At 36.2% G+C, this 25,461-nt stretch overlaps 1 long non-coding RNA gene across 1 annotated transcript in view; it reads left to right on the top strand.

Annotated features, from left to right (window-relative positions):
* The first annotated feature begins 1,933 nt into the window (after positions 1-1,933).
* LOC135969261 (uncharacterized) overlaps positions 1,934-25,461 on the top strand; it is a 128,225-nt gene continuing 104,697 nt past the window's right edge. The window contains exon 1 of the long non-coding RNA XR_010584433.1: positions 1,934-2,070. This is a non-coding gene — a long non-coding RNA (uncharacterized lncRNA). The remainder of the gene's footprint in view (positions 2,071-25,461) is intronic.

The raw sequence follows: 25,461 nt of genomic DNA, 5'->3' as shown, positions 1-25,461 counted from the left end.
TTGGTATTAATTTCTAGTTTTAGTCTGCTGTGGTCTGAGAAGATACTTGATATGATTTCTATTTTTTAAAATTTATTGAGACTTGCCTTGTGGCCTAAGATATGGTCTATTTTTGAGAATGTTCCATGTGCGGAGAAGAAGAATATATATTGTATAATTGTTGGGTAGAATTTTATGTAAATGTCTTTTGGGTTTATTTGGTCTATGATTCAATTTAAATCCAGAGTTTGTTGATTTATTTGCTTTGATAATTTGTCTAGAGCTGTCAGTGGGGGATTGAGATCACCCACGATTATCATATGTTCTGGTGTTAGGTGCATATGTATTCAAGTTTGTTTATATGTTCTTGTTGCATTGATCCATTTTTATTATGTAAGATCTTTCTTTGTCTTTTTTTACTATTGATTTAAAGTCTGTTTTATCTGACATAAGCATAACTACTCCTGCTTGCTTTTGGCTTCTGTTTTTGTAAAAATAAATATCACCTCTTTATGTTGTAAATGTCTCTACCAGTTAGGTGGTTTCTTGTAAAGTAGCATATTATTGGATCTTTTAAAAAATCCATTCCACCAGGCTATATTTTTTAAGTGGTGTATTCAGTTCATTTATCTTCAAGGTTATTATTGATAAGTGAGGCTTTGTTCCTGTCATAATGTTAATTATTATCTAGCACCTTTGGAATTGCAATTGTATAATAGCCTTAAAAATCCTGCAAGTTTCATAATTTTATATCTTTTCATGATGATTAGTGTTGCTCTTTATTTCTGTGTTTAGAACTCCTTTGGGCATTTCTTATATGTCCAGTCTAGTCGCGATGAGTTTCCTTAGTGTTTACCTAAGAAAGACTTTATAGCTTTTTTTTTTTTTTTTTTTCTGAAGCCTAGTTTAGCAGAATACAAAACTTTGACTGACTTTTTTGTTTCAAGAAGAATAAAAACAGGACTTTAATCTCTTCTGTCTTGTAGGATTTTTCCTGAGAAATCTACTGCTACTCTGCTAGGATTTCCTTCCAGATGATTAGACCCTTCTATCTTGCCACTTTTAGTTTCTTAGAAGCTTTACACAGTCTCACATTTCACAAACTCTTTGTTGATGTTTTTAATTATTTTTATCTAACTGAGTTAATTTAAAATACCTATCTTACATCTCTGAGTATTTTCTTCTGCTTGATATAACATACTGTTAAAGCTTTCAACTGTACTTTGAAATTTTTTCAATGAAGTTTTTATTTTCAGATGTTCTAGGTTTTTAAAATATCTACATCTTCCTTCCTATCCTGAATTATTTTCCTGATTTATTTGTTTTGTTTTTCAAGTTTCCTTTAGCTCTCATTGGCTTTCATTACAATCCATATTTAGAGTTATCTGTCATTTCAGAATTCTTATTTTTATTAGGGTTCATTACTGGAGAGTTGTTGTGATCCTTTGGAGGTGTCCTAATGCTCTTTTATATACAGCCAGAGTTTTCATGCTAATTCCTTCTGATCAGAAGAAGTTGTCACTATTTTTTTGGATTGACTTCTGTTGAGGTAAAACTAATCTTTTCCCTTGAGGATGTGACTTAATGTTTGCTGTGTATGATTGTGTGGCTTTGATTCTATGTGCTCTCAAGGAACCAGGATTTTTATGAATTTTTTGGTTATAAATATCCTTTGTTTGGTTGCTTTCTCAAGTGCTGGTTGCAATAGTGATGTACTGAGCATATGAGCAGGCTCACTTCCTTTTGCAAGACCCTGATTGCAGAGGTCTCATAAAGCTTATCTGGTTCCCCAGCATTGTGCACTTCTTCCAAAAGATTTTGTATTGGGTTGTGCAGTTTAGCGTCTTGGCCAGTAGATGGTGCCTATAGGTAATAACTGGCTTTGGCAAAAACAGATGGGTATGACTCGATCTTGATCTTTGTCCACTGGGAGGTGTTTTCTGCTGTTTCAGGTGATTTGCTGGTCTGTGGAGAGTCTGATGCGCTGAGTTTCTTATTCAGCCCAAAGGGAGACAATTCTAGGTGTAACTGGAACCCCAAGCTCACCCGTGAATACCTCTGTGATGAGCACAGCAAACCGTGATGGAAATGGTAAGGGAAGATCCTGGTTAAATGCCCTGAAGTCCACACACAGGGGAGGGAGCTGCTAAACTCCAATTGTGAGACCTCAATGTGTATTATATAAGATATAAGGGAAAATGCTCAGGAGTGCTATAACAGTATTTTCCTCTGTTATATTTAGGACAGACGGTATATCCAGATGCCACTTTTCTGTTATAGTAAATGATGGTTTATAAAAGTATTCTTTTTCCATTTAATCAATTTTGGGATCTCACTGGGTCAATTTATGCATGTCTAAAAATGGAAATTGTAATCTGGTGGGTATTCTGAGTTTGTTATCCAGATCTGGAACATACCATATACTATTTTCAAAAGAATAGTTTCCCCCTTTTGTTTTGCAAACCTTCTCTTTTTTTGCATCCGAGGGAGTCTCTTGAGCTTTTGTCAGTATTGAGGGAGTTAATTTTAAAATTTGGATTAAACAAGAGTTTAGAGAACTAAGTTTTTTAGTTAAGACAGCTGCTTTAGCTACCTGGTCTGCAAAATATTTGACTCTAGCTTCTTTATCTTTTATAGTCATGATCTTTTTTAAGGCTAAAGCTTTTGGCTTTTGAGTTATATATAAGAGTTCTAAAACTTCTTTTAGTTTTTTTTTAAGAGGAATTTTTAATTGTTGTTTTTGTATTTAATTTTTTTTCTTTTCTACTTTTATCTTAGGTTCAGGGAATCCATGTGTCAGTTTGTTACATAGGTAGATTGAGTGTCACAAAAATTTGGTGTACAGATTATTTTAGCACCCAGGTAATAAGCATAGTACCCAATAAGGTAGTTTGTTAACCCTCACCCTTCTCCTGCCTTCCACTCTCAAGTAGGACCTGGTACGTGCTGTTCCTTTCTTTGTGTCCATGTGTACTTAATGATTAGTTCCCAGTTATAAGTGAGAACATACACTATTTGGTTTTCTGTTCCTGCATTAATTTACTTAGGATAATGGCCTCCAGCTCCACCCATGTTGTTTCAAAGGACATGATCTACCTCTCTTTTATGGCTGCATAATATTCCATTGTGTATATGTACCATATTTTCTTTATTTGGTCCACTGTTGATGGGCATTTAGGTTGACTCTATGTCTTTGCTATTGTGAATAGTGCTAAGATGAACATATACGTGCATGTGCCTTTATGGTAGAATGACTTATATTACCTTGGGCATATACCCAGTAATAGAATTGCTAGGTCAAATGGTAGTTCTAAGTTATTTGAGAAATCTCCAAACTGCTTTCCACATTAGCTGATCTAATTTATATTCCCACTGGCAATGTACAAACTTCCTTTTTCTCCACAACCTAACAAGTATCTGTTATTTTTTGACATTTAAATAACAGCCATTCTGATTTATTTGAGATAATATCTCATTGTTGTTTTTATTTGCACTTCTCTAATGATTAGTGATGTTGAGCATTTTTTCACATGCATGTATATCCTCTTTTCAGAAGTGACTGTTAATATCTTCTGCCCATTTTTAATGAAGTTTTTTTTTCTTGCTTTAGTTGTTAATTTAAGTTCCTTATAGATTCTGGATATTAGACATTTGTCAGATGCATAGCTTGCAAATATTCTCTCTCATTCTCTAGGTTGCCTGTTTATGTTGTTCATAGTTATTTTTGCTGTGTGGAAGCTTTTCTTGGTGTCTCAATAATCTGTCTAATATTTTCAATGGGGCATTGAATTCTTCCCCTATTGTTGTGTAGTTATCTAAGTGTCCTTGTGGGTCTCAAAGTAAGTAATTGTTTTATGAATCCATGTGTTCCAGTGTTGGATACATATATATTTAGGACAGTTAAGTCTTCTTGTTGAGTTAAATTTTTTAAATTTAAATTTAAATTAGGTCCCATATGTCTATTTTTGTTTTTGTTGCAATTGCTTTTGGCAACTTCTTCATGAAATCTTTGCTAGTGTGTATAACCACAATGGCATTTTCCAGGATTTCTTCTAGAATTTTTGTAGTGCTAGGTTTTAAGTCTTTAATCCTGAGTTGATTTTTGCACATGCTGAAATGAAGGGATCTAGTTTCAGTCTTCTGCATATGGCTATCAAATTATCCCAGCACCAGGTATTGAATAGAAAGTCCTTTCCCCATTGCTTGTCTTGTAGACATTGTCAAAATCAGACAACTGTAGATGTGCAAATTTATTTCTGGATTCTTATACTGTTCCATTGGTCTATGTATTTGTTGTTTTACCAATACCATGCTGTTTTTCTTACTGTAACCTTGTAACATAATTTGAAGTTTCATAGTGTGATGCCCCTGGTATTTGTTTGTTTGTTTGTTTGTTTTTTGCTTAGTTTTGTTGTGGCTTTTATTTGGCTCCATATGAAATTTATATATTTTTAAAATTCTGTAAAAATATCATTGGTAGTTTGATAAAAATAACTTCGAATCTATAATTGCTTCAGGCAGTATGGCCATTTTAACAATATTGATTCTATCCATGCGCATAAACTTTTTTTTTCATATTTTGTGTCATCTCTGATTTATTTCAGCAATGTTTTATATTTTTTATTGTAGAGATCTTTCAGCTCTCTGGTTAGCTGTAATCTTAGGTATTTCATTCTTTTTGTGGCTATTCTGAATGGAACTGCATCCTTGATTTGGCTCTCAGCTTGGATGTTCTTGGTGCATACAAATGCCAGTTATTTTTGTACATTGATTTTATATCCTGAAACATCGCTGATGTTGTTTTCCAGATCTTTGAGCTTTCGTCCAGAGTCCGTGGGGCTTTCTGGGTATATAATCATGCTCTCTGTGAAGAGAGATACTGTGACTTTCTCTCTTTTTCTTTTTTTTTTTTTTTTCTCTTTAAGTAACAGCTTTATTGAGATCGGATTCACATACCAATATATTGCTTCTGTTCCCTAATTATTTATTTATTTATTTATTTATTTTTCCTTTTTAAAAATTTTTTATTATTATTATACTTTAAGTTCTAGGGTACATGTGCATAACGTGCAGGTTTGTTACATATATATACTTGTGCCATGTTGCTGTGCTACACCCATCAACTCGTCAGCACCCATCAACTCGTCATTTACATCAGGTTTTTTTTTTTTTTTATGCCTTGTATTTCTTTCTCTTCCTTGATTGCTCTGGCTAGGACTTTCAAAATTACATTAAATAGGAGTGTGAGAGTGGGGATCCTTGTCTCATTTTGGTTCTCAAATGAAATGCTTCCAGGTTGTGCCTATTCAGTATAATGTTGTCTGTGGGTTTATCGTAGATGGCTCTTATTATTTTGAGGTATGTTTCTTCAATACCTAATTTGTTGAAGGCTTTTAACATAAAGGGATATTAAATTTTATCAAAAACCTTTTCCACAGTTATTGAGATGATTGTGTGGCTATTGTTTTTAGTTTTGTTTATGTTATGAATCATATTTATCGATTTGAATATGGTGAACCAACCTTGAATCCCAGGAATAAGCCTATTTGATTATGTTGGATAAGCTTTTTGATGTGCAGCTGGGTTTGGTTTGGCAGTACTTTGTTGAAAATTTTTGCATTGATGTTCATCAAAGATATTGGCCTGAAACTTTATGTTGTTGTTGTTTTGTCTCTGCTGGGTTTTGGTATCAGAATGTTGCTAGCTTAATATACTGAGGTAGAAAGCAATCTCTCCCCTCTGGATTTTGGGAACAGTTTCAGTATGATTGACCCAGCTTTTCCTTGTATATCTGGTAGAATTTGGTTGTGATTTATTTATTTATTTGTTTACTTTTTATTTTTTAGATGGAGTCTCACTTTTTGCCAGGCTGGAGTGCAGTCACACAATCTTGGTTCACTGCAACCTCCACCTCCTGGGTTCAAGTGATTCGCCTGCCTCAGCCTCCTGAGTACCTGGGACTACAGGCGCATGTCACCATGCCCAGCTAATTTTTGTATTTTTACTAGATACAGTGTTTCACCGTGTTGGCTAGGATGGTCTTGATCTCTTGACCTCGTGATCCTCCCACCTCAGCCTCTCAAAGTGCTAGGATTATAGAGGTGAGCCACTGCACCCAGTCCCTTATCTGTGAATTTTTTCAGTACAGAAGTCTTTCTACTTTGTAAATTTTTTGTTACTCATTCAATTTCAGAACTCGTTGTTGTTCTGTTTATAGTTTCAAATTCTTCCTGGTTCAATCTTGGGACATTGTATGTTTCCAGGAATTTATCCATTTCTTCTAGGTTTTCTAATTTGTGTTCATAGAGGTGTTTTTAGTAGTCTCTGAGGGTTTTTGCATTTTTGTGAGGTCACTGGTAATGTCCTCTTTTTCATTTCTGCCTGTTTTTATTTAGCTCTCCTCTCTTTTTTTCTCTGTTAGTCAATCTAGCTGCATATCAATCTTATTTATTCTTTTAAATAATGAACTTTTTACATTTTTGTGTCTCGATTTTATTCAGATCAGCTCTGATTTGGGTTATTTATTTTCTGCTAGCTTTTGGTTTGGTTTCCTTTTGTTTCTCTAGTTCTTAACATCTATTGTGATGTTCGGTTGTAAATCTGAGATTGTTCTAACCTTTTGATGTGAGTGTTTAGTGCTATAAACTTTCCTCTTAACACTGCTTTCGCTGTTTCCCAGATATTCTGGTGTATTGTATCTTTGTTTTCATTATTTTAATATAATTGCTTGATTTCTGCTTTAATTTCATTGTTTACTCAAAAGTCGATCAGGAGAAGATTGCTTAATTTCCATATAATTGTATGGTTTTCAGATATGTTCTTTATATAGATTTTTATTTTTATTGGTATGAGAATGTGGATGGTTAAATTTTATTCTTTAAAAATTTGTTCAGAATTGCTCTATAGCTTATTGTGTCATCATTTTTAGATTATGTGACCTGTGCAGATGAGAAGATTAAATTTTCTATTGTTTTTGGGTGGAGTGTTCTGAAGATATTTGTTAGGTCCCTTTGGTCAAGCATCAACATCAGGTTCTGAATATTTTGGTTTGATTAATGCCTCAATGATCTGTCTAATATTTTCAGTGGGGTATGGAATTCTGCCCTTGTTTTTGTGTGGTTATCTAAACCTCCTTGTAAGTCTCTAAGTACTTGTTTTATGAACCCAGGTGCATCAGTGTTGGGTGGATATATATTTAGGATAGTTAAGTCTTCTTGTTGACTTGAACCTTTCATCATTATGTAATGCCCTCCTTTGTCATTATTTAATGCCCTACAAAACATACTATAAATATTTTTTGATTTATAGTATATTTTGTCTGAAATTAGGATAGTAGTCCCTGCTCTTTTTCCTTTTCCATTTGCCTGCTAGATTTTTCTTCATCTCTTTACTTTGGTCCTATGGATATCATTGCATGTGAAATGGGTCTCTTGATAAAAGCAAACAGTTGAGCCTAGCATCTTTTTCCAATTTGCTATTCTGTGCCTTATAAGTGGGACGTTTAGTCAATTTACATTCGAGGTTGATGATACTCACAGATTTGATTCTGTCACTGTGTTGTTAGCTGGCTGTTATTCAGACTTGATTGTATAGTTGCTTTACAGTCTCAGTAACATATGTATTTAATTATGTGTGTTTTCTGTGTGGTCAACAATGGTCATTTGTTTACATGTTAACACTCCCTTAAGGACCTCTCATAAGTTAGCTCTGGTGGTAATGAATTCCCTTGGCATTTGCTTGCCTGAAAAGGATCTTATTTCTCCTTTGCTTGTGAAGCTTGGTTTGGCTGGATATAAAATTCTTGGTTAGAATTAAGTTTCTTAATAATGTTGAATACAGGCCCCAATTCCTTTCTGACTTGTAGGGTTTCTGCTGAAAAGTCAATTGTTAGCCGGATGGGGTTCCATTTGAAGATGATTTCCCTCTTCTTACCTACACTAATCATTTTTATTTCTTTCATGTTAACCTTAGAGAATCTGATGACTATGTGTCTTAGGGATATATGTCTTGTATAGTATCTCTCAGGGGTTCTCAGTATTTCCAAAATTTGAATGTCTACATCTCTTGTGAGGTTGGGAAGATTTCCATGGGCTATGTCCTCAAATATATTTTCCAAGTTGCTTTCTCTTTCTTCCTCTTTGTAAGGGATGCCAATGAATCACAGCTTTGGTCTCTTTAAGGCCCCTCATAGGTCTTTCTCTTTAAGGAAAGCCATTGAGTTATAGGTTTAGTCTTTTTACATAATCCCATCTTTCATGACAGTTTTGTTCGTTCCTTTTTATTCTTCATCTTTATTATTTCCTGGATGAGTTGATACAAAGAAATGGTCTTTGAGCTCTGAGATTCTTTTCTCAGCTTGATCTATTTTCTGTTGTTAATAATTTGGTTCTTTCCTAAAATTACTATATTATTTTAAAACTCTGCATCACTTTTTTAAATTCCTTAGCATCTTTGGACTGGGTTTCAACTTTCTTCAGAATCTCAATGATCTTTATTCTTATCAAGATTCTTAATTCTATGTCTGTCATTTCAGCCATTTCAGCCTGCTTAAGAAACATTTCAGGGGAGCTAGTTCAGTCATTTGAAGATAAAAATACACTTTGTCTTTTCAAGCTTCCAGAGTTCTTGTGCTGGTTGTTTTTTCTTATTTTTGTCAATTAGTGTTTCTTTAATCTGTCAAGTTGCTGTCCTTTGAATGGGGTTTGTTGTTTTTAGATTATTTGATGTCCTTGAGAGTTTAACTGTGACATATGTTGGATTTAGCCTACTGGCTTCATTTCCAGAAGATTTCAAAAGGCCAAGGTTCAACCCACCACTTTTGGGCTGTGTGTTTTAACCCTGGGGTGTGCTACCAGACACAAGGCTTTGTTCTATGGTCCTTCAAGATTAAGTGCTTGATGTGCTGGAGGGGCCATGCTATTTCAGGTCTACTGGAAACAACACTCTAATGGGAGGTGTCAGCCTAAGTGCTTCACCTGGGTGATGGCAGTGGGGTTCACACTTTTCCCCACATTAGAGTGGCGGCAGCCACATGGTATGTTGCACACGCACCTGCAGGGGTGGTTCAGTCATGTTCACACATACAGCAGCAGCATAATGCAGTGCATGGATGATGGTTGGAGCAGAATATTGATCCAGATTTTTACATCACCCATCCCTTTTGTTCTTTCTGATCTGCAGCCAGAGCTTGCTGGTTGGTTCACAGGAACAAGCAGGGTTAGTCTAAAATCCAGGCAAAATCTTGAAAACAACTAATGAGTCTAAAATTTAATGGCAAATGTATAACTTTTGAAACGTAATTTATCTCTCTGCAGTCCTTGTTTATGTTTCAAAAAATCATGATAGGGCTGAGTTGTTTGCAAAATAGACTTTAGTCTTACACTTGACCTGATTATTTGCATAAACTGCAGCAAGAATAATTATTTCTACATAGGCCCTTAGATTTGCTTTGATGGAACTCTGTTCCACGAAGAATCTCAGATAAGACCTTTTAAAGCTGAACCCAGCCATTGGTTTGTATCCCCAAATACCTGTTAGTTGGGTAATCCTCTTCTCTTATGGTCCCAAGATAAACTTGGAGCTCCTTGACGTGTCAGAAGTGACATTCTTTACTTACCACAGGTCAGGAACCCTTTACAGGGACTGCATAGGCAAGAGTATGAGGCAAGTTTACCCAGGGGACTTTTATTGTCTCAGCAAGTCAAGCTTCACTCCTTAAAGGAAAGGATACCCTTCCAGTCAAAGCATTGGTAAAATGATCAGTTTCTCCAATTGCATCGTGTTGCAAAATAAAATTGATTTTTATTGCACTGATGCAAACAACTATGTTGCCATAAGTTAAGAATACTCACAACTAGTTTCCAAATTCTGGAGAAGCCAGGCAGAGAGAGGGACAAATATGCTCCAAATTTTGTTCAGAGGAGTATATATTACTCAATTGTTAAAGGTCATAAATAGTTCAAAATAAGTTTCCTTGACTCTGAAAAACAAAACAAAGATCAGTATTATTCCAAGCAAAAGTCAAAAAGATTGCTTCGGTTGTGTATGAGTTCAGTCCATTTACTTAACTCTTGTTTTGCTTGATATTTGTGAACATTTCAGCTCTTCATGAGTCCTGTATATTTTTCCTACATTCCAATGTCATAATCTCCAAATTTATCAGAAACCTGCATTTGAGAGAACCTGTCAAAGTTCTATAGCTAATTATAAACCATTTTTGAAGAAGATCAAAACAAGACAACAATTGTCTGTGAATAACAAAATATCCAGGGTAGTTACAGTGAGAAACACAATTGACAAAGAAGTTTGGTTATCTCCATGGTTTAAAATAACTTAACATAACAACCTGAATTATGATTGATAACATATACTCAGACATTGTAATTGTAGACATCCCATACAATTTTGGAACTTGTATTAGTATTATTCACCAAATAACCTGAAGAAGATTAAACATCATTTTGGCAATCCCATATACCTAAACATGTAAAATAATCCCATTTACCTCTCCAGTGGCCCTCTGTAGCTTCCAAAAGCCATGTGTCACTCAGGAAGAGGAATTTATTTTTATTTTTATTTTTTTGAGATGGAGTCTTGCTCTGTTACCCAGGCTGGAGTGCAGTGCTATAATCTAAACTCACTGCAACCTCCACCTCTCAGGTTCAAATGATTCCCTAATTCAGCTTCCCAAGTAGCTGGGATTACAGGTGCCTGTCGCCATGCCTAGCTAATTTTTGTGTTTTTAATAGAGATGAGGTTTCGCCATGTTGGCCAGGCTGATCTCAAACTCCTGACCTCAGATGATCCACCTGCCTCGTCCTCCCAAAGTGCTGGGAATTCAGGTGTGAGCCACAGTGCCCAGTGAGGAAATGGAATTTTGAAACTGAAGTTTGATTTGGGAAAGCTTATTAAATATGTTAGAGATTCAAAATGCATTATATTATGAAATAGAATTCCAGATTAAAATAAATTATTTTTCCAAAATGACTCATAAATTTAAAAAAAAAAATCATTTTATAATACTTTACAAGTTTTGCCAAAGAGCAGATTAATGCCTTAAGAATGCATTGTTGTGCTTTCATTTCAATGCTCAATTTACAGAAAAACTGTATAATACCCTTTCGAATTTAGTCAATATGTTCACACATGGAATGTTTGCAAGATTAATTTTTACACTCCTTCCATCTTATGTTTGAACTTTTAGATTTATTTTATTTCATTCAAAACAATCCTTTAACCCTAGGCAAGAATTTACATTTCTATACCTTTTTGTAATCTTTTATTAAAAAGATATTTTACTGTTCTTACATACTTCACATGTAAATCTATGTCCAATAGTCTCAATGGCAATTTTTGACTTTAATGTAAAACCTGGTAAGTTGTTTTAATTATGTGCTAGGTGGAGCCAAGGTTTGACTTCTTCCAGCATAATTGAGGGTGTGGTTAATTCCATATGTCCCCGGGTCTTGCCACGTTGAACAGTTCTCAAAAACCCAAAAAAGTAGTTTATAACCTGTAAATATTTAGCCAACTTATTATCTAACCTGCATAATTTAGTCCACCTATTTACATTTTGAGGACGTCTGCATTTTACCAACAGTCTTTAAGGGTGTTTTTATTTCTCAAAGTTAAAGTCACTTGAACTGAGAGGTACCACAGCTTTTATCTTCCCTTTTAAAAATATTTTATTCAAGCCGTTATCTTCCTTTAGGCCAATAAATTTGAGCTTTTTTAAATAGACATTTTACACACAACATATATATAAGTACACAAGCAGAAAAAAACCCAGCAGACATAGATTTTTTGTTTGCCAATCTCCTAATTGAATTATTAGTTTCTGAGTGTAGCCCTTTAAGAAACAGGGCTAGGAAAGCAAGCATCTTTTAAGGCCTAATAAACAGGCATGACTGAGAGGCAAAAACAGATTTTGAGAAGAATCTACCTGCCTTTAATTCCTGGAGTTCCATGAGAAAACCAGGTTTCTTCCAAAAACAGGGTTAATGGCACCTCGTCTGTTTTTGTCAAGGAGTCCCATGCCCCCAGCAGTTATTTTAGGGCCTCTCATCCATGCATTAAGAGTGGCAAGGCAAAATGGAGAAAAATAATTCAGTCGACTGAGAAAAACCCTTTTCCAGTAAAGTAGGGTCCCAGAAGAGAAAAAAAACATAAAGACCTTTAAAATATACTTATAACTTGGATATCCACTTTTAATTAGGCTAAGCACTCTCTAAGAAAATTCTTTTAACTCCCTTATGACTCAACTTTAACCACGCCAAACAGACAATATTTCTGGCTTTCAAACTTTACTAAAAGTATCCTCACAGGTGAAATCAACAAGCCTCAATTAAGGTTATAATTTAACCGTGAGTGTATGAGGTATTTTCAAAGGGGGTAAGTAGTTCTTACAAAATTTAGGACCTTTAAAAGTAACCCAGAGAAATGAACATTTAAGAAAAAGGCGGGAAGTTGTTCATGGAAGAGAGGAGAATCAGCAAAAGGTCATGCAGATATCAAACCATAAAGGACTCATTCTCTAAGCCAGGTACAAACCCAGCTGTCATTGTAAAATGATGGAGGCTAAGACAAAACATTGCCACTTGGTTACAAGTCATGCTCCCAACGAGATAAAACAAGATGGAGGCCTACAACAAAATTTGCTACTGACAATACAGAAGATAATGCAAAGCACACCAGGTTGACTACAGCTCAAGACCAATCTCGCAAATCCCTTTTCATAATTAAAACTTTAGGGAGACTATAAACAGTGATCCTTATAATTCCTGGCTGACTAAAATGTCTTATAAAATGAAAAAAAAATTAAAATAACTCACTTTAAAGTTAACTACTGACAGGGTAGAGAAAAGGAGAAATTTAAAGTGCAGGATTGGAAAGATTCTTCTCCCAAGAAAAATGCCTGGGAGAAGAACCTCTTATTCTTATACAAATTGTTTCCTCCAAAAGAGAGAGAAACCTAATTGCTGTCCACTGGGCCACGGGCCATGCGCCCCAGCTCTGGCCTGGAGGAAAGCAGGGGAGCCACAATTTGTCCGTCCATCTCATGCACACCTGAAGCCATTGGGGTGGTGTAGTGTGTAGTTTCCTCTACCCTCACAAGAAGTCCGAGGAGAAAAAGGCTTAGAAAGGAAAAGAGAAATATTTTTTGATTCACATCTTACTCACGGTTCCTCAAGCCCTATGACTAGACAACAAAAAATGTTGCAGAACTTTCTTCTTAGTTCAGCTACAACTGGGTTCTTATAACGTGACCAGGAAGGATTAGGCTTATGGACACATAGAAGGGTGAGAAGTGGAATTTTTTGTGTGCAAAAAAGAAAAAGGAAAAACAAGTCAGCAAAGTGAGATGGAGTCCTGCTAACAGGTTCTCCACCTCACCAATTTATTCTCATATCTCCACAGGAGCTGAAGAGATCAGCCTCCTCCCCTGCATAAGGCACAAATTCCCCATGGCTCTACCCATTTCCCCCAGTATGCATGTCGGGCTCCAGTCCAATGTGAGCATGCCCAGACAAGCTCTGGACAGGTTTTCTCATCTGCACAAAAGCATTTGATGTAAACACTTGCGGGGTGGGTCGGAAATTATCCAAGAACCCCTTTTCATCTGCTTAGGCATTTGGCTGTCTTATTGCTTCTTGTACAGGGGGTCTCTTTGTGCCAGTGTAAATGAGTGTTGATTGTGGCAGACTCAGCTAGTGGGGTTAGCCTGACCTCAGGCCATGATTAGGTACCAGCAGAGTTGAAATGGGATGGATATGTCCTTCTTTTCCAGAACATTAGATGGTCAACTGTACAGTGCTTATGAGTCTTGAAAAGGCTGGACTAGGGTCAGGCTATCCCAGTGTTCAGATGCTGGCTGTGATGGGGAGGGATGGGCTGGTCCCTGTGTCACCAGCCAAACTCTCACTCTGGGGAAGACAGAAGTCTTAGGTGGTAAAGGCCAAAGAAATATCACAGGCCTGTGGGAATTGAATTTTCAGAAGGGCACTGAGCAGAGTAAAATGTTCAGGCAGAGGTGAACAAGTTAAGCTGGGTGAGTTTCTTATATATTTTATATAATTACCCCTTATCAGATATATGGCTTACAAACATTTTTTTCTACATTCATAAACTGCCTTTTCATTTTGTTGATTGTTTCCTTTGCTGTGCAAAAGCTTTCAGTTTGATGTAATTCCACTTGTTTGGTTTTCTTTTGCCTTGTTTCTGTTGCATGAGCTTTTGATGTAATATCCAAAATATCATTGGCAAGGCCAATGTCAAGGAGTTTTTCCCTCTGTTTTCTTCTAGGAGTTTTTCTGTTTAATTTATTACGTTTAAATCTTTAATTAATTTTTTTACCTATTTTATTATTATTATTATTATACTTTAAGTTCTAGGGTACATGTGCATAACGTGCAGATTTGTTACATATATATACTTGTGCCATGTTGGTGTGCTGCACCCATCAACTCGTCAGCACCCATCAACTCGTCATTTACATCAGGAATAACTCCCAATGCAATCCTTCCCCCCTCCCTCCTCCCCATGATAGGCCCCGGTGTGTGATGTTCCCCTTCCCGAGTCCAAGTGATCTCATTGTTCAGTTCCCACCTATGAGTGAGAACATGCAGTGTTTGGTTTTCTGTTCTTGTGATAGTTTGCTGAGAATGATGGTTTTCAGCTGCATCCACGTCCCTACAAAGGACACAAACTCATCCTTTTTTATGGCTGTATAGCATTCCATGGTGTATATGTGCCACATTTTCTTAATCCAGTCTGTCACTGATGGACATTTGGGTTGATTCCAAGTCTTTGCTATTGTGAATAGTGCCACAATAAACATACGTGTGCATGTGTCTTTATAGCAGCATGATTTCTAATCCTTTGGGTATATACCCAGTAATGGGATGGCTGGGTCATATGGTACATCTAGTTCTAGATCCTTGAGGAATCGCCATACTGTTTTCCATAATGGTTGAACTAGTTTACAATCCCACCAACAGTGTAAAAGTGTTATTATTTCTCCACATCCTCTCCAGCACCTGTTGTTTCCTGACTTTTTAATGATTGCCATTCTAACTGGTGTGAGATGGTATCTCATTGTGGTTTTGATTTGCATTTCTCTGATGGCCAGTGATGATGAGCATTTTTTCATGTGTCTGTTGGCTGTATGAATGTCTTTTTTTGAGAAACGTCTGTTCATATCCTTTGCCCACTTTTTGATGGGGTTGTTTGTTTTTTTCTTGTAAATTTGTTTGAGTTCTTTATAGGTTCTGGATATTAGCCCTTTGTCAGATGAGTAGATGGCAAAAATTTTCTCCCATTCTGTAGGTTGCCTGTTCACTCTGATGGTAGTTTCTTTTACTGTGCAGAAGCTCTTTAGTTTAATTAGATCCCATTTGTCAATTTTGGCTTTTGTTGCCATTGCTTTTGGTGTTTTAGTCATGAAGTCTTTGCCCATCCTTATGTCCTGAATCGTATTGCCTAGGTTTTCTTCTAGGATTTTTATGGTTTCAGGCCTAATATTTAAGTCTTTAATCCATCTTGAATTAATCTTTGCGTAAAGTGTAAGGAAGGGATCCAGTTTCAGCTTTCTACATATGGCTAGCCAGTTTTCCCAACACCATTTATTAAATAGGGAATCCTTTCCCCATTTCTTGTTTTAGTCAGTTTTGATAAATATCAGATGGTTGTAGATATGTGGTATTATTTCTCAGGAATCTGTTCTATTCCATTGGTCTATATCTCTGTTTTGGTACCAGGACCATGCTGTTTTGGTTCCTGTAGCCTTGTAGTATAGTTTGAAGTCAGGTAGCTCGATGCCTCCAGCTTTGTTCTTTTGGCTTAGGATTTTCTTGGCAATGCTGGCTCTTTTTTGGTTCGATGTGAACTTTAAAGTAGTTTTTTCCAATTCTGTGAAGAAAGTAATCGGTTGCTTGATGGGGATGGCATTGAATCTATAAATTACCTTGAGCAGTATGGCCATTTTCATGATATCGATTCTTCCTATCCATGAGCATGGAATGTTCTCCAATTTGTTTGTGTCATCTCTTATTTCGTTGAGCAGTGGTTTGTAGTTCTCCTTGCAGAGGTCCTTCACATCCCTTGTAAGTTGGATTCCTAGGTATTTTATTCTTTTTGAAGCAATTGTGAATGGAAGTTCACTCATGATTTGGCTCTCTGTTTGTCTGTTATTGGTGTATAAAAATTCTTGTGATTTTTGCACATTAATTTTGTATCCTGAGACTTTGCTGAAGTTGCTTATCAGCTTAAGGCGATTTTGGGTTAAAATGATGGCATTTTCTAAATATACAATCATGTCATGTGAAAACAGGGACAATATGACTTCCTCATTTCCTAATTGAATAACCTTTAGTTCTTTCTCCTGTCTGATTGCCCTGGCCAAAACTTTCAACACTATGTTGAATAGGATTGGTGAGAGAGGGCATCCATGTCTTGTGCCAGTTTTCAAAGGGAATGCTTCTGGTTTTTGCCCATTCAGTATGATATTGGCTGTGGGTTTGTCATAAATAGCTCTTATTATTTTGAGATACATCCCATCAATACCGAATTTATTGAGAGTTTTTAGCATGAAGGGCTGTTGAATTTTATTGAAGGAGTTGTCTGCATCTATTGAGATAACCGTGTGGTTTTTGTCTTTAGTTCTGTTTATATGATGGATTACATTTATTGATTTGTGTATGTTGAACCAGGCTTGCATCCTAGGGAGGAAGCCCATTTGATCATAGTGGATAAGCTTTTCGATATGCTGCTGGATTCAGTTTGCGGGTAGTTTATTGAGGATTTGCATCCATGTTCATCAGGGATATTGGTCTAAAATTCTCTTTTTTTGTTGTGTCTCTGCCAGGCTTTGGTATCAGGATGATGCTGGCCTCTTAAAATGAGTTAGGGGGGATTCCCTCTTTTTCTATTGATTGGAATAGTTTCAGAAGGAATGGTACCAGCTCCTTTTTGTACCTCTGGTAGAATTCGGCTGTGAATCCTTCTGGTCCTCGAATTTTTTTGGTTGGTAGGGTATTAATTATTACCTCAATTTTAGAGCCTGTTTTTAGTCTATTCATGGATTTCTGGTTTAGTCTTCCTGGTTTCTTCTTCCTGGTTTAGTCTTGGGAGGGTGTACATCTACAGGAATTTGTCCATTTCTTCTAGATTTTTTGTTTATGTGCAGAGAGGTGTTTATAGTATTCTCTCACTGTAGTTTGTATATCTGTGGGATCAGTGGTGATATCCCCTTTCTCATTTTTTATTGTGTCTGTTTGATTCTTCTCTCTTTTCTTCTTTATTAGTCTTGCTAGCCATCTATCAATTTTGTTGGTCTTTTCAAAAAACCAGCTCCTGAATTCACTGATTTTTTGAAGGTTTCTTGTGCCTCTATCTCCTTTAGTTCTGCTCTGATCTTAGTTATTTCTTTTGTTCTCTAGCTTATGAATGTGTTTGCTCTTGCTTCTCTAGTTCTTTTAATCGTGATGTTATGGTGTCAATTTTAGATCTTTGCTGCTTTCTCTTGTGGGCATTTAGTGCTATACATTTCCCTCTACACACTGCTTTAAATGTGTCCCAGAGAGTCTCGTATGTTGTGCCTTTGTTCTTATTGGTTTCAAAGAACCTCTTTATTTCTGCCTTCATTTCATTATGTACCCAGTAGTCATTCAGGAGCAGGTTGTTCAGTTTCCATGTAGCCGAGTGGTTTTGAGTGAATTTCTTAATCTTGAATTCTCATTTGTTTGCAATGTGGTCTGAGACAGTTTGTTACAGTTTCTGTATTTTTACATTTGCTGAGCAGTTCTTTACTTCCAACTATGTGGTCAATTTTGGAATAAGTGCGATGTGGTGCTGAGAAGAATGTATATTCTGTTGATTTGCAGTGGAGAGTTCTGTAGATGTCTATTAGGTCTGCTTAGTGCAGAGTTGAATTCAAGTCCTGGATGTCCTTTTTAACTATCTGTCTTGTCGATCTGTCTAATGTTGACAGTGCAGTGTTAAAGTGTCCCATTATTATTGTGTGGGAGTCTAAGTCTTTTTGTAGGTCTCTAAGGACTTGGTTTATGAATCTGGGTGCTCCTGTATTGGGTGCATATATATATTTAGAATCGTTAGCTCTTCTTGTTGAATTGATCCCTTTACCATTATGTAATGCCTTCTTTGTCTCTTCTGATCTTTGTTGGTTGAAAGCCTGTTTTATCAGAGAATAGGATTGCAACCCTTGCTTTTTGTTGTATTCCATTTGCTTGATAGATCTTCCTCCTTCCCTTTATTTTGAGCCTATATATGTCTTTGCATGTGAGATGGGTCTCCTGAATACAGTACACTGATGGATCTTGACTCTATCCAATTTGCCAGTGTGTGTCTTTTAATTGGAGCATTTAGCCCATTTACATTTAAGGCTAATATTGTTATGTGTGAATTTGATCCTGTTATTATGATGTTAGCTGGTTATTTTGCTCGTTGGTTGATGCAGTTTCTTCCTAGCATCGATGGTCTTTATAATTTGACATGTTTTTGCAATGGCTGGTACCAGTTGTTCCTTTCCATGTTTAGTGCTTCCTTCAGGAACTCTTGTAAGGCATACCTAGTGGTGAAAAAATCTCTCAGCATTTTTGTCTGAAAAGGATTTTATTTCTCCTTCACTTACGAAGCTTAGTTTGGCTGGATATGAAATTCTGGGCTGAAAATTCTTTTCTTTAGGAATGTTGAATATTGGCCCCCACTCTTTTCTGGCTTGTAGATTTTCTGCCAAGAGATCTGCTGTGAGTCTGATCAGCTTCCCTTTGTGGGTAACCTGATCTTTCTCTATGACTGCCCTTAACATTTTTTTCCTTCATTTCAAGTTTGATGAATCTGACAATTATGTGTCTTGGACTTGCTCTTCTCAAGGAGTATCTTTGTGGCATTCTCTGTATTTCCTGAATTCGAATGTTGGCCTGCTTTGCTAGGTTGGGGAAGTTCTCCTGGACAATATCCTGAAGAGTGTTTTCCAACTTAGTTCCATTCTCCTTGTGACTTTTAAGTACACCAATCAGACGTAGATTTGGTCTTTTCACATAGTCCCATATTTCTTGGAGTCTTTGTTTATTTCTTTTTCCTCTAAACTTCTCTTCTTGCTTCATTTCATTCATTTGATCTTCAATCACAGATACCCTTTCTTCCACTTGATCAAATCGGCTACTGAAACTTGTGCATGCATCATGTAGTTCTTGTGCCACAGTTTTCATCTCCATCAGGTCATTTAAGGTCTTCTCTGTGCTGTTTATTATAGTTAGTCATGTGTCTAATCATTTTTCAAGGTTTTTAGTTTCATTGCAATGGGTTTGAACGTCCTTCTTTAGCTCGGAGAAGTTTGTTATTACCGACCATCTGAAGCCTACTTCCATCAACTCGTCAAAGTCATTCTCTGTCCAGCTTTGTTCTGTTGCTGGCAAGGAGCTGTGTTCCTTTGGAGGAGAAGAGGTGCCCTGATTTTTAGAATTTTCAGCTTTTCTGCTTTGGTTTCTCCCCATATTTGTGGTTTTATCTACCTTTGGTCTTTGATGGTGGTGATGTACACATGGGGTTTTGGTGTGGATGTCCTTTTTGTTGGTGTTGATGTTATTCCTTTCTGTTTGGTAGTTTTCCTTCTAACAGTCAGGACCCTCAGCTGCAGGTCTGTTGGCATTTGCTGGAGGTCCACTCCAGACCCTGTTTGTCTGGGTATCTCCCCAGTGGAGGCTGCAAAACAGCAAATATTGAATAACAGCAAATGTTGCTGCCTGATCCTTCCTCCGGAAGCTTTGTCTCAGAGGGGCACCTGGCTGTATAAGGTGTCAGTCAGTCCCTACTGGGAGATGTCTCCCAGTTAGGCTACTGGGGGTTAGTGACCCACTTGAGGAGGCAGTCTGTCCGTTCTCAGATCTCAAACTCCATGCTGGGCAAAACACTACTTTCTTCAAAACTGTCAGACAGGAAGGTTTAAGTCTGCAGAAGTTTCTGCTGCCTTTTGTTCAGCTATGCCCTGCCCGCAGAGGTGGAGTCTACAGAGACAGGCAGGCCTCCGTGAGCTGCATTGAGCTCTAACCAGTTTGAGTTTCCAAGCCACTTTGTCTACATACTCAAGCCTCGGCAATGGCCGATGCCCCTCCCCCAGCCTCATTGCCACCTTGCAGTTCGATCTCAGACTGCTGTGCTAACAATGAGTGAGGCTCCATAGGCATAGGACCCTCTGAGCCAGGCACGGGATATAATCTCCTAGTCTGCCATTTGCTAAGACCATTGGAAAAGCACAGTATTAGGGTGGGAGTGTCCCAATTTTCCAGGTACCATCTGTCACGGCTTCTCTTGGCTAGGAAAGGCAATTCCCCAAGCCCTTGTGCTTCCCAGGTGAGGCAATGCCCTGCCCTCCTTGGGCTCACACTCCATGGGCTGCACCCACTGTACAACAAGCCCCAGTGAGATGAACCCAGTATCTCAGTTGGAAATGCAGAAATCACCTGTCTTCTGTGTCACTCACGTTAGGAGCTGTAGACTGGAACTGTTCCTATTTGGCCATCTTGGACCTGAGAGCCTGATTTAAGTCTTTAAACCATTTTGATTTGATTTTTGTATATGGCGACAGATATGGGTCTAGTTTCATTCTTCTGCGTCTGGATATTCACTTTTCCCAGCACTGTTTACTGAGGAGACTTTCTTTTCCCCATTGTGTGTTCTTGGAAAATTTTTCAAAGATGAGCTCCCTTTAGGTGCATGGATTTGTTTCTGGATTGTCTATTCTGTTCAAATGGTCTATATGTCTGTTTTTATGCCAGTATCATGCTGTTTTGATTACTATACCTCTGTAGTATAGTTTGCAGTCAGGCAATGTGATTCATCCGGTGTTGTTATTTTTGCTTAAAATAGCTTTAGCTATTCTGAGTCTTTTGTAATTCCATATAAGTTTTTGAATTTTTTTCTATTTATGTGAAGAATGTCATTGATATATTGATGGAGATTCCACTGAATCTACTTTGGTCAGTGTTAACATTTTAACAATATTGATTCTTCCAATCCATGAACATAAAATATTTTTCTTTTTTTGTGTGTCCTATTCAATTTCTTTCATCAGTGTTTTATAGTTTTCATTATAGAGCCCTTTCACTTATTTTGTTAATTCTTGGTATTTAATCTATGTGTGGCTATTACTTTTTTATTTCTATTTTACATTGATTACTGCTATTATATAGAAAAGCTACAGAATTTTGCATGTTAATTTTGTATCATGCAACTTTGAATTTGTTTATCAGTTGGAATAGCTTTTGGTGGAATCTTTGTACTTTTTTTTCAAATATAAGTTCATATCATCTGCATACAAAGATAATTTGACTTCTTTCTTTCCAATTTGGATCCCCTTTATATTTTTCTCTTGTCTGATTGCTCTACCTGGGACTTCCAGTACTATGTTAAATAACAGTGGTGACAGTGAGCATCCTTGTCATGTTTCAGATCTTAGAGAAAAAGCTTTCAATTTTCCCTATTTAGTATGATACTAGTTGTGGGTTTGTCATATACGGCATTTATTGTGTTTAGATATGTTCCTTCTACTACCAGTTTTTTTTTGGGTTTTTATTAAGCGATGATGAATTTCACGAAATTCTTTTTCAGCATCAATTTAAACGAATATATGGATTTTATCCTTCATTCTTTTGATATATTGTATCAATTCGATTTATATGTATAATTTGATCGATATTTGCTTCCCAAGAATAAATTCCACTTGGTCATGATAAATGATAGTTAAAATGTATTATTGAATTCTGTTTGCTATTATTTTGTTGAGAATTGCTGCATCAAAATGCATCAGAAATATTGTCCTCTAGTTTTCTTTTCAGATATATCCTCACCTGGGTTTGGTATTGGGGTAATACTAGCCTCATAAAATGAGTTTGCAAGTATTTTCTCTTCCTATAGTTTTTTGAATTGTTTGAGTAGGATTGCTATTCATTCTTCTTGCAACGTTTGGTAGAATTCAGCAACGAAGTGTTCAGGTTCCAAGGTTTTATTTACTTGGAGACATTTTATTACACCTTTGATCTCATTACTTGTTATTGGTCTGTTCAGGTTTTGGATTTCTTCCTGGTTCAATCTTTGTAGGTTGTATGTATCTAGGAATTTGTTCATTGATTCTAGATGTTCCAACTTATTGGAATATAGTTTCTCACAGTAGCCACTAATGATCCTTTGAATTTCTTCACTATCAATGCCTCCATTTTCATTTCTGATTTTATTTATTTGGATCTTCTTTCCTTTTTTTCTTAGTCTCACTAATGACTTGTCAAATTTGTTTAACTCTTCAAAACACACTTTTTTGTTTTGTTGATCTTTTGTACTATTTTCATTTCAATTTCATTTATTTCTTGTCTGATATTTATTATTTCTTTTTTCTATGAATGTTGGGTTTGGTTTGCTTTTGCTTTTCTAGTTCTTTAAAATTCACTGTTAGATTTTTCTTTTCTTTTTTTTTTTTTTTTTTTTTTTTTGAGGTTTTTCCTATTCCTTGATCTAGGCACTAATAGCTATAAACTTCCCTCTTAGTATTGCTTTTGCCATATCCCGTAGGTTTTTGTATCTTGTGTTTCCATTACCATTTGTTTCAAGAACTTTTTAATTTCCTTCTTAATTTCTTTATTGACCCACTGACCATTCAGGAGCACATTGTTTAATTTCCATGCATTCGTATAGTTTCAAAATTATTCTTGTTTTGAATTTCTAGTTTTATTCCATTGTGATCAGAGGAGATGTTTGATGTTATTTCAACTTTCTGTATGTTGTATGACTTTTCTGTGACTGAACATATAGTCTATCCTTGAGAATAATCCATGTGCTGAGAAAAGCAATGTGTATTTTAGAGCTCTTGAATGAAATGTTCTGTAAATATCTGTTAGATCTGTTTGGTTTATTATGCAAACTAAGCCTGATTTTTTTGTTGTTGTTGATTTTCTGTCTGGAAGATATGCCCAATGCTGAAAGTAAAGTGTTGAAGTTTTCAGCTATATTGTATTGAAGGCTATATCTCTCTTTATCTCTAATAGTATTTCCTTTTTGTGTCTGTTTGCTCCAGTACTGGGTGCATTTATATTTAAAATTGTTGTATTTTCTGACTGAATCGACACTTCTTTCATTATATTGTGTCATTGCTTGTTGGGTTTTTTTTTCAAATTTTTTTCTTGAAACTTATTTTGTCTGATGTAAGTGTGGCTACTCCTGCTTTTTGGTTTCCGTTAGCATGAAATCTGTTTTTTTCATCTCTTCATTTTCAATCTATGTGTATCTTTATAGGTGAAGTGCATTTCTTTCAGGGAAGAGATCAATGGGTCTTGTTCTTTTATATATTCAGCCATTTACTGTCTTTTGATTGGAGAGTTTAGTTCATTTACATTCAGTGTTATTATTCATAAATAAGAACTTACTCCTGCAATTTTGTTATTTTTTTCTGGTTGTTCTATGATCTTCTATTTTTTCTTTCTTCCCTTGCTGTCTTCCTCTAGTAAGGTTGATTTTCTCTGGTAATATAATTTAGTTTTCTTTAATTTTTATTTTTGTGTCTCTATTGCATGTTTCTTTCATTTTAGGTTACCACGAGGCTCGTGAATATTTTAACTCATTATTTTAATCTGATAACAACATTATTTACATAAACAAAGAAACAAAAAAACTAATAAAAACTCTGTGCCTTCTCTTTGCTTCTCCCACTCCGCTTTTTAACTTGTTTTATTTCTACTTACATATCTTTTTGTACTGACTATGTCTTCAAAAGTTGTTGTAGCTATTATTTTTAATGATTTGTCATTTAGTCTTTCTACTTAGGATAAGAGTAGTTTACACACCATCATTACAGTGTTATAATATTCTGTGTTTTTTCGGTGTAGTTACTATTGCCAGTGAGTTTTATACCTTCAGATGATTATTTATTGCTCGTTAATGTCATTTTCTTTCTGGTTGAAGTACTCCCTTTAGCATTTCTTGTAGGATGAATCTGGTATTGATGCAGTCTCTCAGCTTTTGTTTCTCTGGAAAAGTCTTTATTAATCCTTCATGTTTGAAGGATAACTTAATTGGATATACTATTCTAGGATAAAATATTTGTTTGCTTCAGCACTTTAAATATGTCATGCCACTTTCTCCTCACCTGTAAGGTTTCCACTGAAAATTCTGCTGCCAGATGTATTGGAGCTCCATTGTACATTGTTTCTTTCTTTTTTTTTTTTTTTTTTTTTTTTTTTTGAGTTGTTTTTAAGATACTTTCTTCACCCTTAAGCTTTGGGAGTTGGATTATTAAATGTCTTGAGGTAGTCTTCTTTGGGTTAAATCTGCTTGGTGTTCTATAACCTTCTGGTAGTTGGATATTGATACCTTTCTTTAGGTTTGAGAAGTTCTCTGATCCTATCCCTTTGAATAAACTCTCTTTGAATAAACCCTTTGAATCCTATCCCTTTGAATAAACTCCTATCTATTTTTTTACTTCCACTATAAGGACAGCAACTCTTAAATTTGCCCTTTGGAGGATATTTTTATAGATCCTATAAGTGTGCTTTATTGTTTTTTATTCTCTTTTCTTTTGTCTCCTCTGACTGTGTAATTTGAAATAGCTGGCTTTCAAATTCACTAATTCTTCTGCTTTCTTAACTCTAGTATTAAAATTCTCTAGTGTATTCTTCAGTATGCCAATTGCATTTTTTCAGCCCCAGAATCTCTGTTTGATTCTTTTAAATTATTTTAATGTCTTTGTTAAATTTACCTGACAGAATTCTGAATTTGTTCTCTCTATTATTTTACATTTCCTTGCATTTTCTCAACAGTTATTTTGAATTCTCTGCAAGGTTACATATCTCCATTTCTCCAGGATTGGTCCCTGGTGCCTTATTTAGTTCACCTAATGAAGTCATGTTTTCCTTGAATACTAGTAGATGTTCTTCGGTCTGTATGCATTGAAGAGTTAGGTATTTATTATAGTTTTCACTGTCCAGGCTTGTTTGTAGCCATTATTTTCTGGGAAGGCTTTCCAGATATTTGAAAGAATTTTGGTGTTGTGATATAAACCATACCTGCTTTCATGAACATAGGAATTATCCTTGTGGACAACACCACTAGGACTACACTGGGTCAGACCTGAAGCCAGCACAGCACTGGTCTCACCCAAGACCTGCTTTAAATACTCCCTGGCTACTTCCCATGTTCACGCAAGGCCCTGATGCTCTAAAAGCAGCAGGTGAGAAAGCCAGTCACGCTTGTGTCTTTACCTTCAGGGCGGCGAGGTTCCCAAGCTCCTGGATAGGTCAAAAACCTTAGAAGTCAACCTGATGTTCTATTTTATTGTGGCTGGGCTGGCACTCAGATCACAAATGCAGTCCTTCCCACTATTCCTTTCTTTTTCCAAAGGCAGAGGAGCCTCACCTTTTAGCCACCGACATCTGAGGACATGAGGAGTACTGCCAGACTACCACTGATGTTTCCTTATGGCCC

Source organism: Macaca fascicularis, chromosome X (assembly GCF_037993035.2).
Source record: "Macaca fascicularis isolate 582-1 chromosome X, T2T-MFA8v1.1".
Taxonomy (NCBI): Eukaryota; Metazoa; Chordata; class Mammalia; order Primates; family Cercopithecidae; genus Macaca; species Macaca fascicularis.
This window is presented reverse-complemented; position numbering and strand designations above follow the sequence as displayed.